This window comes from Lynx rufus, unplaced genomic scaffold (genome assembly GCF_022079265.1).
Source record: "Lynx rufus isolate CCGP_SWC_20201006 ecotype Redwood Valley unplaced genomic scaffold, mLynRuf1.p SCAF_7, whole genome shotgun sequence".
Lineage (NCBI taxonomy): Eukaryota > Metazoa > Chordata > Mammalia > Carnivora > Felidae > Lynx > Lynx rufus.
Genome location: NW_025814889.1, coordinates 27,818,888 through 27,834,298, shown reverse-complemented (window position 1 = coordinate 27,834,298; position 15,411 = coordinate 27,818,888). Strand labels below are relative to the sequence as shown.

At 46.4% G+C, this 15,411-nt stretch overlaps 1 long non-coding RNA gene across 1 annotated transcript; it reads left to right on the top strand.

The window, feature by feature from the left end:
* The first annotated feature begins 2,813 nt into the window (after positions 1–2,813).
* Positions 2,814–7,726, top strand: LOC124502101 (uncharacterized). Its single transcript, XR_006959836.1, has 3 exons — positions 2,814–3,341; positions 3,801–3,910; positions 7,640–7,726. It is a non-coding gene; the product is annotated as an uncharacterized LOC124502101 (long non-coding RNA).
* The last annotated feature ends 7,685 nt before the right edge of the window (positions 7,727–15,411 follow it).

Genomic DNA, 15,411 nt, shown 5'->3' with positions numbered 1-15,411 from the left:
TTCCTCGCAGGTATGCTGAGGTCTCCATGTTCCTGCCCAACTTGCCTGTAGCCTCTGGAAAATAAGACCCGAAATAACACTGACGCCCCCTCCCCCATCGCCCCTCCCTGAGCCGGTTAAATAGGCGTGAGAATGCTGGACCGGAGGAGGGGTGCTGGCAGTCTCCGAGCCAAGTCTCCCCTTCAGCGAGACCCCCGAGGAAGAGTCACTAGAGGCGGCGGTGCATGCGCGGGTGGCAGGGCGCCAGAAAAAAAAACCCCGAAAACAGTAGGCAGCTTCTCACAGGCTTTCGCGATTGGCTCAACTTTCCTCTTGTCCCCTCTTCAGAGCAGCTCGGAGCTTACCCAGAGGAGCCTGCTGGGAGTGAGATCGTCAGCAGACCTTAAGCTTCAGCGAGGTGGAAGGCAATCCCCATGGCGACCACTCAGTCGGCATCCCCCCCGGGCTGCGCAGGTGCAGCACCTGTAGTAGGCGTGGCCACATGAGCCCATGAGTAAGGACCCTTCATCCCGTGCCAGCCACAGGATAGGAGCCAGGCCATGGTAGGTCCTTCTGCCTGCTTAAGCTCTTCTGCATCTCGTGCTGCTGCATGAATTTCCCTGCAAAGATCACCATGTGGTACGTACATGTGGGTCCACGGTCAGGTGACCGCTGGGTAAACAGCGCTGGCATTTTCCCATGAGCTGCAAACGTTCAGAGCTCGGCAGCGGAATCTGCACATGCCTGGCATGCGTTTGCCCTCCTCTGCGGCCCCTTTCCCAAACACCCCGACTCCCCCCCCATCCCTGCCTCCGGCCGGAAGATCAGAGGCCTCCGTTTTCAGTAAGCACGTCGACTGGGTGGGACTGCCCATAGACCCTCCAAACGTCCCTCTAAGGCCCAGGGGAACGGGGTGAGGTGCCCAGGATTTCAGAGAACACATCCTGGCCTTGCAGAGCAGGAGGGAAGGGGGCATTCTCTCACAATGCATGGGGCCTTTCCTAAACTGCGACCTGCGGTCTTAGGGTTTCATTACCCACATGTGTGGGAGGGCTCTCTGGAGACCAACACTGAGGTGAAAGCAGGGTACCCCACCTTCGGGCTGCAGGCAGGGAGGAGGAGGCAAGGAGGGCAACCTCCCAGCCAGCAGGGAGAGGCCAACAGAAGAGTGCAGACAATAGCAGGTGGGCGGGCATCGCCAGTGGGCCCACAACAGAGGCCTCCAGGATGTTCTGAACGCTGTGATGTGAGGGACCCAGGAACCAGTGCCCGGCTGCTCTCCATTCTAGAAGTACTGGTTTTGTTCGTCGGAGCTGGGTGGGGGGGTGTCTCCTGTCCTGTGAAGTGCCAATTCCCCCAGGAAGGGTGTGCTATCAAGAGTTTACGGACCAGCTTCCTGTAGGACAAGGGCTCTCGGGGTTGCTGACAAGCAGGAGGAAAGAAAGGAGAAAGACGGAGAGTGGTGCCTAGTTTATCTCCTTTGCAATTATGCCCTGGCGGCCTGGACAAGTGGTGAAACAGTCTCTTGAAAAGTAATTAAGAAAGGCATGCAAAAATAGCGAATAGTTTTTCCCTTAGACCTGACTTTCATTTACCTACAAGCACCCTCAAAAAAAAAAACGGCCCAGATTTGTTTAAAAGAACTGGATGGTCTATAAGGAGGTGGCCACGCAGGTGGGAGAAGAGCGGCTCGGGCAGGTGTGGAAATGAGATAGAGGAGACGTGGCCACGTGGCCGCAGCAGGGCGGGGAGCCACCTGGAAGGGAGGCCTGGAGGCTGTGAAGGGGGCGGCCAGGAAGGCGGAGGGACGCCCAACCTACAGCACGCTCCCAGCCCCATTCCTGGGCTCAGCGGGTTGCAGGGAAAGCCTGGGGCGCAGCTCCGGGAGTGCTCTGATCGTTAATAGAAAGGAAGGGTAGAGAATATTGAATTTCTGATTAGGCCTGCTGCCTTATGCTCATCGGCTCAGCTCTGAGTCCTCATGGGCCACGGATCGTTTTTATGACTGGTGAATACATGATTATTATCTCCATAATATCCCCAGCAAAAGGGCCCAGCCGGCGGCGGCTCCAGCGCCATCCCTCAGGGGGTGGGGAAGAGCTGGGCACAGCAGCCGTTTTCTGCTCCACAGTGGCTCTGGGACTTTCCAGTAAAGCCACACCTGAGAAGGTCGTGAGTGCAGACAGCCAGGGCCTCGTGCCCCTCCTGGCCTAGCTGGGAAGGGGCAGGGAGAGGGGTGTGGCGGTGTCCCGGCGGCCTGTAACTGGCACAGTCCCTCTCCACGCCATCACGGCTCTGCCCACGACCCGCATACCCACCGAGGAGGGTGCAGGCTCCCCGCCCCTTCTGAGAGGAGGGAACAGAACCCCTGTCTGAATCGTCCGTTTCTCCAGCAGACACCAGGCCCTGCTGCCCGCGGGTGTCCAGCCCGTGAGGCGCAGAGGCAGGGCCTCGTCTGAGCTGAGTTGGAGTGATAAGGGGCCGCTTTACTGTCTGTTTGGTAAGCGGATGGGCAAGCACCTTCCTAAATGTGAGCCTGTCACAGCATTTTCTTGTCCTACTGTCCCTCTGGGCACCATCTCTAGACCCAAGGGCAGCGGAAGCCGCAGGCTGCCTGCCGGGGCCAGATAATGCAGGCACAGTGCTGCAGTCACATTTAATTTTCTTAAGCTGTCACATCTCAGCCTTTGGAAGACACCACTCCCTGGAGAAGGGATCTCAGCCTTGTCTTCATGGTCCCCCTTCTGTGCGCCAAATGGCTCCAGCTCCTAACGTCTGCGATGGGTCATCAATTAGCCGGGTGAAGTCAGCGGGGGGGGGGGGGGGGGGGGGTGGGGGACTGCCTGCCTGCCTGGCAAAGGCTCTTGGGATTCTCCACCCTCCCTTCCTCTATATGAAATTTCAGTTTCAGGATCACCAGCGTCCACCCGACATGAAGAGAAGACCCAGGCCGGAGCTTCCAAAGGCCAACAAAAACCCCTGGGCCCTGGCACTGTCTCAGATGCTGGCTCTAAGAAAAAGCAGGGCTTTCTGGTCCCCGTCAGCCTCTTGTGCATGCAGTTTCCTTCCTCTGGTTTTGTAATCTCTGTTAATTGCCAGGCACTTTCCATTGTATGTGACTTCATCGTGGACTCGAGGCTCCGTCAGTTCAGCGAGTGGGGACTGAGCCAAACAGTGTTCTGATCAACTTCACCCTCCAGTGTGTTCTGGGCTCGCTCAGCACAAACAGGCACTGCTTTTCCATGCACGCGGCCAGCTCCCCGGACGAGCCTGAGGCCCCCTCTGCCGGCCGCCGGCCTCCATGGCACCCAGCGACAGGCCCCCGCGAGGTGGTGCCCGTCAGGCCATCTGTACCTATGGAAGTAAACTCAGAAAGTTATCAGGCATTCTTTCTTAGCACCCTACAATAGCTGGGAATGGGAACCCACGCCAGAATTTGTCCGGCTGGTCACGGTTCACTTGGTGACCCCCACTCCGCTAAGCTGACTTAACCAACCTTCTGTGTTCGTGTGCCACTTCCACGTACACAGTTGAGATGCGTTCTTGGGAGGCGCCACATACTCTGCATGAAGTGTGGCAGCTCCTCCCGCAGGAGCCTGTGAGCTCTGTTGTGTTAGGTCCGTGTTCTGTTTGCTGCTTCACTCAGACATCTCCCTGAGAGGCCATGTTGAACACAGAGCCCTGCACATAGCAACTGCAACTACTTCTGAATAAATGTGTCAAGGACTCTTTGAATGACTCAGTGGGTGGTTTGTTGCTATGTGGGAGAAGGGTCTGGTCACTGAGCTACTGAAGAATAAAAAAGGCATGCTCTCTTACAGCTCACTGGGCCAGTCACCGGTGTCTCTCAGAAGTTGCCCCACCTGGTACCTCTCGTGCCGACTACCTGGTACCACTGTCTGAACTCCGAGGGGACAGTTCCCCGGCATTGGTAAGCCGGAAATGCTAAGAGCGTCTTCGTGAACACACATCATGCTGACGGTCTCACAGGTAGACGGAGCTACAAGGCACATAAGCACCAAGTCAGGCCACACACAGTAAAAATAGACCAATGACCCAAAGGGTGCGTTTTTTGTTTTGTTTTGTTTTTTTTTCTCGTTGCCTCTCAGGGCGGATTTCCTGAGGAGTAGGAGTGTGAAGCATTTGCCCCAGCCTCAGGAAATCCTGACTCCCCAGATGGCCGTTAGAGCAAACACCTCTGTAACCTTCCCCCTCAGAACCAGGAAGAGGCCTAGTCAAAGACCTTTCGCTGTCTTTGGAAGGCTTGGGGGCACGGGAGGGACATTGGCTTCTGTGGTCATCAGCTGGTCTTGAGCAGAGTGAGGCTCGTTGCTGCAGCGTGGCCCGGGGTCTGTGCTGGCCATGCAGGTGTCCCGCCGCCCCTCCCTGGTCCTCAACTGAGGTTTGTATACACCTTTCTCCCATGAGGCAGCTCGTTTGTGGTCAGCTGTAACAGGTGGTTGTCAGAACCACTGGTGGAAGCCAGGGAAGGCCCCTCTTTCAGGTCACGGGTGGCTTTGTTGTCCCGTCCCAGACAGGTGTCTTCATGCTAACCTGTGGGCACACTCCTCTAACACCCCACCCCCCAAGGACCGCCCTACTAAGCCTTCTTTCGGCATTAGGTCCAAACTCCTTGATGGTTCCCTGAGGCCTAGGTCCTCTCCCCCACAGGAGGGCCGTGCACAGGGCCTCCCCCACAGTGACCCCTTCTCCTCCCGGTGCCCCAAGAACTCCCCACACCCCCAGCCTTTGCCTTTCGTTCCCTCAGTGGCCACACCTCCCGTGGTCATCCCTCTGTCTGGTCTTCTCTCCCGCCTGCGGCACCCAGGCCACGTTCCATCTTCTTTGTTCATCTGTCCTCGTCTAATTGGAACCTCACCTCAAACGCCCCCTTTTCTCAACTCCCGTGGTACTTAAGTATCAGGAAGAACTTGCTGGTATTTTTGTCTCTGTGACTCTCTACTAAATCCTTTGAGGAGATGTACTGAGGTGAGAGAGGACGTGTCCCCCATAGACTTTAGCTCTTGAGCTCTGGGCCTGACTGTGTGCTCCTCTTTAACCCTCTGACAAATTACCCCACCTCAGTGGTTCCCAACTGGAGGGCGATTTTGCAGTGTCCGGAGACTTTTTTTGTTGTCAACGGTGGGATGGAGCCCACAGCCTCTGTTGCGCACAGGCTTAACTTCCTACGGTGCACGGGGCAGGCCCTCCAGCAAAGGGTTATCTGACCCCAAATGTCAATAGTGCCAAAAAGTGAGACACCCTGCCCGACCTTCAGTCTCCCCACCTGTAAAGGAGGAAGGTTGTGAACTAACCAACTGAAACGATGTGTGTGAAAACATCATCTGGTTTCTAGCTCTTTCTATCTGGCTCTCCACCCCTTACCACGCAGTGTCTCTTTCTGCAAAGTCGGGACAGTGTGAGGATAACAGCCAACATTGAAGGAACACTTATTACGGATTATCTCACCCGATCTTCCGGGAAACCAACTGTACAGCCACAAGTATGGGCCCTGCTTTCCAGAAGGGAAAACGGATGCTTACAGCCCCGAGGAGGCCGCCAAGGAAGGGCTCACACCCAGCGGTGCAGCTGGGACTTCTGAGCTCACACTCTAACCATTCGTTGGGTTACCTCGAGATGATCGTAAAAGCATTTGAAACGTAGGACTGTACAAGTGTGATTGTGGTTCTCTCTCTCTCTCTCTCTCTCTCTCGTGCTGCCTCCTCCCACAGCACAGTGTCGGGCATGCAGCGGAGACACAATAAATCCTTGCAGATTAATTCAATATGGATTCCTCTGGTGAGTCAGGAGAGGCTGAAAAACTGAGGGATCCTGTGGGGCCTGCAAGCTAAATTACTAGGAACTTGGAGAGTGCGGGGAGCTGGGAAGAGTTTCAGTGGCCCTAGAGGAGCCTGAGACCTTGTGAGTAGGACAGCTCACAGCCCATGCCCGGCCTGACCACCACAGGGACATGCAGGCCCTGTGCACTTTACCAGTGCACCCGTTCAGGCCGCTAGCGAATGGAATCAGTGACCGGGGCCCAGGGCAGCCTTCTCCCTGGGGGCGGCAGTGCTCTCAACCAAGGTTGAAGACCACAAGCTTGCAGGACTGGGCACGACAGTGTGACGTCCACAGCACGACTGTCCCTTGCAGTGATGCCTTGCTCCCCATTGAGAAGGCTTTTAATCTCCGGGGGAGAGGCTACCAGCTGCCTTGTGGGGACACATATGACCATGAGGATGGAAGGCCTAGCCTCAGCTGTACACCGTCTACCAAATCAGAGTTAACTCTTGTCTTCCTGTATTTAATGGCACATGAAGTCATTGTGACTTGCCTATTGTGACCTGGCCGGCTTTGAGGAACAAAGTTCCTCATCACCATTCCATCACTTCCTCTTTGTTTTTCCATTTTGGAAAGTGCGAGATTAAATTTGTATCTGAAAATCTCTTTCCAAGGTTCTCCTCTGAAAATAATTCTGAGATTAAGAATGGTTCTTCTCGTGCCCTGGGCATTAAAGTCTGTAAGACTAATGACGTTCACAAAATTCTCCGAGCAACGTGCAGGAGGCAACCTAGTCCTTCTGGTAGGAAAAACATCAGTCCAACAAGAAGATGACATATTGCCTGTTCCCCTGTAAATAAAACGGGCCACATCAGTTTCTCTTCTGCCTGTGAATGATGACCAATTTATCAAGTATACACTGAATAATGATTTCCATGGGGACAACCGCTCTTATGATAAAGTGTTACTGCTCCAGCTGCATTATTATAAACAGCATTCAATTTATGGAGTTAGGAAGCAGATGCATTTCTCAGTAATGTGTCACCATTATCTAGAACCAGCCATAAAATCTAGGCTATCATATATTTTCTGGCTGCAAACTTTAGGCAATTAATATTCCTATAAAAGTCTTGATCACAAGCCCAATTTAGAAATTAGTTGCTCAATATGATGATTAAATTTCAGAGCTGGAACTTGCCGTGGCCAAATGTGAATAGCCAAATGTGACAAATCTTATACAACTTTTCAGACGGAAGGAACTGTTTGAGACATTGGGGATTTTTGGTGAATTTCAAATGAGGCACCTTCACCTTAGGAAAGTGCCACAACCTCGCTCGGCCTTCCAGAGGAAGATGAGTCACTGGTATTTTCCTGCATCAAATACCATGGCTGTTCCCTAGGCCTGACTCAGTGTTATGGAGGTGGCAAATGCACGCCCAGATGGATGCCACACCTTGATGGATGGCGGAATCTCCACACTGCTGCCTCCAGGAGGGCTTAGATGGCACCCCCTTCTTTTTCCCCAGCTCAGGGAAGGCATATAAAGCTGCCAGGACCCTAGGTGTGAAGTAAGAGACACAAAATCTGGGAGAATAAACATTGGAATGATACCCGAAAACACGACTCTCTAGAGTATAGAGTCCATATACCAGACCATGAGTGGAAAGAGTGACAAGGGCTGGGACATTGTCACTGACTAATCAGGTACTTTAAATACACGGGCAAGGCCATGCTTGAAATTGTAATCCATAATATGTCAGCAAAACAGTTTTGTTTTATCATTTAGTTTGCAAAACCTATTTCAGCATTCAGGTCACATTGAACTATGTCATTTGTTTCCTGAGTCATTTCAAAAGAGCTGTCTTTTGTGTATCTGCAGGCTACCCAGGACGGTGATGAATTCCAAAGATGAATTTCACTATATTGAACATGGCCCATTGCATTTAAAATTAAAGAGCTGGGAAGAAACCACCACTCGCTGATGGTAAGTGTCTGGGGAAATGAACACTCATACATACTCTCATGAAGGTGCACACTGTTATGTTATGAAACTTGGGGAAGACAATCTGGCAATAAGTTTCAAAACCTATATCTTTTGACCTGGCCATTTCACTTCCAGGAATTTACCCCAAGGGAAAGAGTTAGTTAATAGCCTTTTTGTTTTTGTTTTTTTTTTTTTTGCCATTGAGTTGTATGAACTCTTTATATATTTTGGATATTAGCCCCTTACCAAACATACGGTTGGCAAATATTTTCTTCCATTCTGGGTGTTGCTTTTTTGTTTTATTGATAGTTCTTTTGCTATGCAAAAGCTTTTTAGTTTGATGGTCCCATTTGTTTATTTTGGCTTTTGGTGCTCTTGCCTATGGAATCAGATCCAAATTAATATCACGGAGACTGATATCAAGGAGCTTACTGCCTATGTTTTCTTCTAGGAGTTTTATGGTTTCAAGTCCTACATTCAAGTCTAGTCCATGTTGAGTTTATTTTTGTGTATGGTGTAAGAGAGTGGTCCAGTTTCATTCTTTTGCATGTAGCTGTCCAGTTTTCCCAGCACCATTTATTGAAGACACGGTCTGTTCCCCATTGTATAGTCTTTCCTCCCTTATCGTAGATTAATTGATCATTTATGTTTGGGTTTGCTTCTGGCCTCTCTATTCTGTTCTATTGATCCATGTATCTTATCTGTTTTTGCGCAAGTACCATACTGTTTTGATTACTATAGCTTTGTGGTATAGTTTAAAATCAGGGAGCCTGACACCTCCAGCTTTGTTCTTCTTTCTCAAGGTTGCTTTGGCTCTTCAAGTTTTTTGTGGTTCCATGAAAATTTTAATATTTGTTGTGTTTGTGTGAAAATTGCCATTGGTATTTTGATAGGGATTACCTTGAATCTGTACATTGTTTTGGGTAGTATGGACATTTTCACAATGTTAATGCTTCCAATCATGAGCATGGAATGTCTTTTCATTTGTTTGTGTCTTCTTTGATTTCTTTCAACAGTGTCTTACAGTTTTCAGAGTATGGGTCTCTCACCTCATTGGTTAAATATATTCCTAGAGATTTTATTCTTTCTGACACAGTGGTGAATGGGATTGTTTTCTTAATTTCTTTTTCTGATAGCTCATTATTAGTGTATAAAAAAGCAACTGGTTTCTGTGTATTATTTTTTTATCCTGCAACTTTGGTGAATTAATTTATCAGTTCTAATGGGGTTTTTGTTTTTGTTTTAGTCTTTAGAGTTTTATGTATAGTATCATGGTCATCTGCAAATAGTGACAGTTTTACCTCCTCCTTTTACCAATTTGGATGCCTTTATTTTTCTTGCCTAGTTGCTCTGGCTAGGACTTCCAAGACTGTTGAATAAAAGAGGCAAGGGTGGGCATCCTTGTCTTGTTCCTGATCTTGGGAAAAGCTTTCAGCTTTTCACTGCTGAGTACGATAGCTTTGGGTTTGTCATATATAGGCTATATCTATATCATCTATATCTTTATCTCAAGATATACATTTCCTCTATACCTGTTTTGTTGGGAGGTTTTTTTTATTATTATCATAAATGGGTATTGGATTTTGTCAAATGCTTTTCTGCATCTATTTCAATGATTATGCGATCTTCATCCTTCATTTTGTTAATGTGATATATCATATAGATTGATTTGCAGAAGTTGGAACATCCTTGCGTTCCCGGAATAAATCCCATTTGATCATTCTTTTAATGTATTATTGAATTGGTTTGCTACTATCTTGTTGACAATTTTTGCATCTATGTTTATCAAGGATATTGGCCTATAAATTTTGTGTGTGTATGTATGGCATCTTTGGTTCTGATATGAGGGCATTGCTGACCCATTAAAGTGAATTTGGAAGTGTTCCTTTTTCTTCGATTACTTTAGAATCATTTGAGAAGGATAGTATTCACTCTTCTTTGAATGTTTGGTAGGATTCACCAGGGAAGCTGTCTGGTCTTCGACTTTTGTTTGTTGGGAGTTTTCTGATTACCGATTCAGTATCATTATTAGTAATTGGTCTGTTCGGATTTTCTATTCCTTCATAATTAAATCTTGGAAGACGATGTGTTTCTAGGAATTTATCCATTTCTTCTAGGTTGTCCAAATTTTTAGCGTATAATTTGTTCACAGTAGCCTCTTATGATCCTTTGTATTTCTGTGGTATCCGTTGTAACTTCCCTTTCATTCTTTATTTCATTTGGGCCCTCTCTCCTTTTTTTCTTGATGACTCTGTCAAAAGGTTTGTCAACTGTGTTTATCTTTTCAGAGAATCAGGTCTTAATTTCATTAATCTTTTCTAAGTTTGTTGGTTTGTTGTCTCTATTTCATTTATTTCCACTCTGATTTTTGTTTTAATTTCCTTCCTTCTACTAACCTTGGGCTCTTTTTTTTTTTTTCCTAGTTCCTTTAAGTGTAAAGTTAGATTGTTTATTTGAAAAAGTTTTTGTATTTGTTTCTTGAGGTGGGTTCATATTGTTACGAACTTTCCTCTTGGAACTGTCTTTGCTGTGTCCCATAAATTTTGGAATTTTGTGTTTCCACTTTTATTTGACTCAAGATATTTTTTGATGTTCCATTTGCATTTCATTTCTTCATTGACCCATTGGTTATTTAGTCTTCATGTGCTTGTGTTTTTTCCATTTCTCTTCTTATAATTGATTTCTAGTTTCCTGCTATTGTGATTGGAAAAGATGCTTGATATGATTTCCGTCTTCTTGAATTTATTGAGACTTGTCTGGTGGCCTAACGTGTGATCTATCCTGAAGGATATTTGTGTGCACTTGAAGAATGTATGTTGTGCTGTTTTTGGACAGAATCTTATGTAAATATCTATTAAGTGCATCTGGTCTAATGTGTCATTTAAGGCTGATATTTTCTTGCTGATTTTTTGTATGGATGAAATATCCATTGTTGTAAGTTGGGTATTTAAGTCCCCTAGTATGATTGCATTGCTGTCAATTTCTCCCTTTATGTCTGTCGATATTTGTTTATATATTTAGCTGTTCCTATTTGGGGTGTGTAAATGTTTACAAATGTTATATCTCCCTGTCAGATTCACCCCTTTATCATTATGTAATTCTTTCTTTGTCTTTGGTTACAGTCTTTGTCTTCAAGTCTCTTTTTCCTGATATTAAGTATCACTATCGCAGTTTTCCTTTCATTCCCATTTGCATGGAGTATCTTTTTCCATCCCTTCACCTTCAGTCTGTGTGTCTTTAGCTCTGAAGTGAGTCTCTGCTAGGCAGCATATGGATGGGTCAAATGTTTCTATCCATTCAGCCACCCTTTGCCTTTTGACTGTAGAACTTAGTCTATTTACATTTAAATCAACTATTGATAGGCATATACTTCTTGCCATTTTGTTAATTGTTTTCTGTTTGTTTTGTAGTTTTTCTCTTCCTCCTCTTGCTCTCTTCTCTTGTGGCTTGATTTTTTTTTTTTTTTTAGTGTTATGTTTAGATTCCTTTCTAATTATTTTTTGTGTATCTATTATAGGTTTTTGGTTTCTGGTTATGATGAAGCTCATGTATAACTACCTATTTATATAGCAGCCTATTTTAAATTGATAGTCACTTCAGTTTGACTGCATTCTAAAAGCACTGCATTTGTTACTCCCCTGCCCCATGTTTTATGTTTTTGACATATTTGACATATTTTTATTTTGTGTATCTCTCAGCTAATTATTGTAGTCATACTTTTTACTACCCTTTTCTTTTAAGCTTCGTACTAACTTTATAAGTGGTTGATCCACTGCCTTTACTGTATTTGCCTTCACCAGTGAGATTTTCTTTTTCATATATTTATTTCTAGTTATGACCCTTTCCTTTTAGCTTAAAGAAGTCCCTTTAACAATTCTTGTACGGCCAGTTTTGTGGCGATAAACTCCCTTAGCTTTTTCTTGTCTGGGACACTGTTTATCTCTCTTTCAATTCTGAATGATTACCTTGCCAGGGGGAGTATTCTTGGCTGGAAGGCTTTTAGCATTTTGAATATATCATGTTTCTCTCTTCAAGCCTGCACTATGTCTGCTGAAAAATCTGATAGTCTTATGGGATTTCCTTGTATGTAACTAGTTGTTTTTCTCTTGCTGCTTTTAAGATTCTCTCTTTATATTTAACTTTAACGTTTTTAATTATAACGTGTCTTGGGGTGGAACTTTTGGGGTTCCTCTCGTTTGGGATCCTGTGCCTCCTGGACCTGCTTGTCTGCTTTCTTCCCCAGGTTGGAGACGTTTTCAGCCATTATTTCTTCAAGTAAGTATTCTGCCCCTTTCTCCCTTCTCCTTCAGGAGAATGTTAACATGCTTGTTGTTTTCCCACAGATGACTTAAGCTGTCCTTATTTTAAAAATTCTTTTTTTGTCTTGTTGTTATTTTGTTTGGAAAATATCCACTACCTTATCTTCCAGGTCACTGATCTGTTTGGTATCATCTAGTCTGCTGTTGATTACTTCTAGTGTATTTTTTAGTACAGTGATTGTATTCTTCAGCTCTGTGAGTTTCCTGTTTGGTATATTTTCTCTCTTTATTGAAGTTCTCGCTGTGATCATTTATTCTCTTGAGTTTGGTGAGCATCTTTATGGCCGTTAATTTGAACTCTTTTTTTTTTTAATATTTATTTATTTTTGAAGGAGAGAGACAGAGCATGAATGGGGAGGGATAGAGAGAGAGGGCAACAGAATCCGAAGTAGGCTCCAGGCTCTGAACTGTCAGCACAGAGCCCGACTCAGGGCTTAAACTCACGAGGCGTGAGATTGTGACCTGAGCTGAAGTTGGACGCTTAACCGACTGAGCCACCCAGGTGCCCCCATTAATTTGAACTCTTAATCAAGTTTATATTTACCAGGTAAATTACTTATTCCATTTTGTTAAGTTTTTTTCTTTTTTTCTGAGATTTTATCTTGTTCCTTCATCTGGAACAATCCCTTTGTTTCCTCATTTGCCTGACTGTGTTTGTTTCTGTGTGTTATGTGAAACAGTTCTCTCTCCCTCTGTATAGGAGATGAACTTTATTCTTTAACCTTGCCCTGGTTCTTAGGTGTCTCTTCAGTTGTGTCTCCAAGTATTTCAGACTCTTGGGGTTCAGAAAGGCAACCCCACCCCGCGACTTGAGCCTCGTGCTCAAGGGGCATCCCCTGTGTGGGTCGTGGTGCCTGTTGCCTCCGGTGGGGTCATGGGAGCAGTGCAGGCTGGGGGTGGGCTGTTTGCCCAGGACTGTTAGGTAGGTAGAGTGAGGGTATAAAAATGGTACCCGCCAGGGCAGCATCAGCACCAGCACCAGTAAGATAGAGGGAGCCCATGAAAATGGCATCTGCCAGTGTTCCCTCCCGACAGACTTCTGTTCGGGGAGCTTCTTAGCAGTTCTTTTTATGATCAGGTGATCTTGAGCAGAACCAGTAAGAGAGGAGTCTGGCCTGGGGAGCTGGGGCTGGTGATCTTCATCCATCTAGTTGGTGATTCCATGAGACCCAGACAGAAGCCGTGGCAGGGTGAGGATCACCCATATCCATCCACATGTGTGTATGTGCCTGCTGGCTAGCGTCTGTCCCAGTGTGAACGTGCACGTGCATGCAAGCCTGTGTGCCAGCCAGAGTCCAGACTGGGAGGATGCTGCTCTGTTTTGGCACCAGGGCTGGTAAACCCAGGATGAGGCAGCTGTGGGTACCACTGCTTTGTTCTCTGTATCTTCATAAACAACGATTTCCTCTTTTCTTGGTATTGAGCGCTCAGTTCCTGAGAGTTGTGGGGCTTTTTCAGGGGGCTATGCAATTGCATTATGCCCTCCCCCACGCAAATTCCCTTCAGTGCTTCTGAACAGAGGTGGTATTGGCGTGAGAGCAAGAAAAATATTTTTGGCACGGGACTGACCCAACACTGAAGCATTGTTAGAGTTTTCCCGGCCCTCCAGATGAATATGAGTAGGATGCTTTCTGACCCTGTGATAATCAACAATGCCCCTGCCGTTCTTCCAAAGCTACTGCAGCCGCCTTTCTGAAATCAGAGGTTTACTCTCCAAATAGAATTAGATTGATTCTTAAAGACTTTGGACCAGACTTTTCTCTTAGTCTGTGACCTTTTCTCTAGGAGAGTGACTTCGAATAACCACACATTTGCATGATGGCTTTCCTGTTTGTTATTCCCAGCTTTATAATACCCCATACCTCAGATAAGAACCTATCTCTGTGTCTACGGCAACTTGTGGCCTTGACCTATTTTGTGATGTCGTGAATCTTGGATTATTAAAGGATGTGTCAAGACTCAAATATCTTAACTCATTCATTCATTCATTCATTCAGTCATACTTGTTAAGGACCTACTACTGCGTTAAGGTTCTGGGATAGAGAGAAATCAATGAAGTGATCACACTAATAATACGCAAATGCAAACCCAGGTTCGTGCTCTGAGGAAGGGAAAGAATAAGGTTAAAGGCGAATTTGTTATAAAGGAACCACGTCGACTAAGCAGTCAAAGAAGGTTTTTGGTAAAATGATGCTGCAATAGAGACCTGAGGGTCATGCAGGGGCTAGGTAGACGAAGGGGTGGTTGTCATGGCATTTGATCATTCTAGATGGAAGAACCAGCGTGTGCAAAAGGCCTATTTGAGAGGATCACTGGGGCACGGGAGAAATTAGAGAGGCCAGTGTGGCTGGAGCACAGAGAACAGGGGCATTTGAATAGAGGCCTTGTGGGCTTGTTAGAGAATTGGTTTTCATTTTAAGAGCGATGGGAACCCCTTGGTGGGCTTTAGAACAGGGAGTACTAAGATCAGCCATGCTTTTTGGAAAGATCCTTACGGATGCAGTGTGGGAGGCAGGTTGGAGGAGAATCCGGCTGGATCCAAAGAGGTGGCCACCAGAGTCATCCAGTGAGAGAAAAAGAACCTGGACTAAGGCAGCAGCCATGGAAGTGGTGAGCAGTGGCTAGATGGACAAAATGGTTCGTTCGCCGTGATGGGTTGGTCTGGGTGGTGATATTAAAGGAAATGGGATGACTTAGTTTCTTGCTTGTGTTACTTCAAAGATGGATGTTGATGTCATTTCCTGATGTGGAACCTCAGAAGCGGTCCGGTGGGGCTGGCAGCCAGGGTTTACTCAAGTAAACCATGAATTTGCTTTTGGACAATTTGGGTTTGAAGCATCTGAGGCAGTCTGAGGAAAAGTCAAATAGGGAAATGCCTGGGGAGGGGAAGAGGTGGTAACAGGGTGGAGACCAGAGAAGATATCGTAGCATTCTGCTTACAGATCTTTGTGAACATTTATTTCTGTCTTGTTTTCCTTTTCTTGATGGTTCCGTCAGATGCCGGGGTGGCCGTCCGGTGTGACAAGTAGTGAGAGGTGCTCGAGGGTCTCTGTGTCATCTCTTGAGAAAACAAAAAAGAACTTCTACTTCTCTTTAAAGATTGGATTCAAAGTAGGATTAAAAGTATATTTTGTCCTTTGAAAACCTGACATAAAGCAGAACACATGCAACATCTAGGCTCTTTTAATAAGCCAGCGATATTAATGAATTAGGAATTCAAGCTTTAGAAAAAAAAGTGTTTAGAAGCATTCTGACTTGTTAGGATTCCCCAAAGTGCCCTAGTGACCTTGGCTCGAAGGAAAGATGGGGCTGGACTCTGCTACTACAAGACAGAGGCCTGTGTACGTC